Source organism: Terrapene carolina, unplaced genomic scaffold, assembly GCF_002925995.2.
Source record: "Terrapene carolina triunguis isolate 2854851 unplaced genomic scaffold, T_m_triunguis-2.0 Scaffold84, whole genome shotgun sequence".
Classification (NCBI taxonomy): domain Eukaryota; kingdom Metazoa; phylum Chordata; order Testudines; family Emydidae; genus Terrapene; species Terrapene triunguis.
In genome coordinates, this window is record NW_020664435.1 from 9,558,774 (window position 1) to 9,560,386 (window position 1,613).

A 1,613-nucleotide genomic window follows, 5' to 3' on the forward strand; every position below is an offset into this window, starting at 1 on the left:
TGAACATGGATCCTGCCTTATCTTACCTAACCATCATGCATTCATTATGGGAAAACACTGTTTGTCCTATCCCTAATCCTGTACCCTTTTCCTTTAGTACACGATTAGCACCCCCAGACATCTTTCATTCATTTATACCCCAATGTGTCCAATGTCGTATCCCTATCAGCAATAGTGCCTTCTGGGTTTCCTGGAAGCCTTTCTTCAAAATCTTAATCTTTCTGACCAGGAAAGAATTAACAATTTAGAGCTAACATGAAGTATTCTGCATCCCTCTCCCTTTGCCTATGATGACGATGCCTGTATTGTTTGCTTTCATTACATCCACATTTCATATCAATAAACTGCCCTGGTCAATTAAGATATTTTGTTTTCAAGTGTGGTAGCATAAAGGATCAGTTAGTGGCTGGAATTTTTGCTTGAGTGGTCTGGTCTCCCTTTAAAATACCACCTAAGATGTCACACATTTCACAAATTTGCATGTCATCCTTGCGCAGGGGCCATGCTAATCTTCTCTCCCAGGACAAGACAGAACAACAAAGAACAGAAGTGTAATCATTAATAGAAAGTGGTGGGGGAAGATATGGGCCCCTTGCAAGGATAAGAAAAGGGTGAATAAATGCTCTTAATTCACTTTGGGAGTCTCTTTTCTTTCTTTACTTACCCTTTACACATGCACCTTCACCAACCTTTGCAGAAACCTGTAACCAGGAGATCTAGTCTCTCAGCACCACAAAGTCCTGATTATTCCAAAGTAGATAGGAACTGATGTTTTCTACCTCAGTTGTGGTAAAGAACCATTCTACATTTTTGAGACCTCCATGTATAGTATAAAGGTAGGTTAACATTTAACATCTTCCTATGAAGGTTTTATATAGTTATTTGAATGGTTGGATCTGAGGATATATGGAGATATACAGTAGGAAAAGCAACAAGTTTCTCCCTTTTCAGATTTCAGCACTGTAAACCATCACCTAGGTACTGGATCAGTGAATAACGCATTATTCTTCCCAGCTACAAGTGCTGAAGTCACAGACTAGTGCAAGTCATTCCCTATGTTTATTCCATTTTGCTTTTCACCTCAAGGACTGACAGGAATTGTTTTTGCTCCAAGGGATGTGAGAGACAGGACAAGAGTGGACATGAAGTCTTAGGCCTGGTCTACACTAGGAGGTTATGTCGAATTTAGCAGCGTTAAATCGAATTAACCCTGCACCCGTCCACACAACGAAGGTATTTAGTTCGACATAGAGGTCTCTTTAAATCGATTTCTGTACTCCTCCCTGACGAGGGGAGTAGCGCTAAATTCGACATGGCCATGTCGAATTAGGGTAGGTGTGGATGGAATTCGACGCTAATAGCTCCGGGAGCTATCCCACAGTGCACCACTCTGTTGACGCTCTGGACAGCAGTCCGAGCTCGGATGCTTTGACCAGCCACACAGGAAATGCCCCGGGAAAATTTGAATTCCTTTTCCTGTCTGGCCAGTTTGAATCTCATTTCCTGTTTGGACATCGTGGCGAGCTCAGCAGCACTGGCAACGATGCAGAGCTCTCCAGCAGAGGTGACCATGCAATCACAGAATAGAAAGAGGGCCCCAGCATGGACTGATC

General features: G+C 42.8%; 1 pseudogene; it reads right to left on the reverse strand.

The window, feature by feature from the left end:
* Positions 1-452: 452 nt before the first annotated feature.
* On the reverse strand, positions 453-518 carry LOC112104823 (annotated as a pseudogene).
* Between the last annotated feature and the right edge of the window lie 1,095 nt (positions 519-1,613).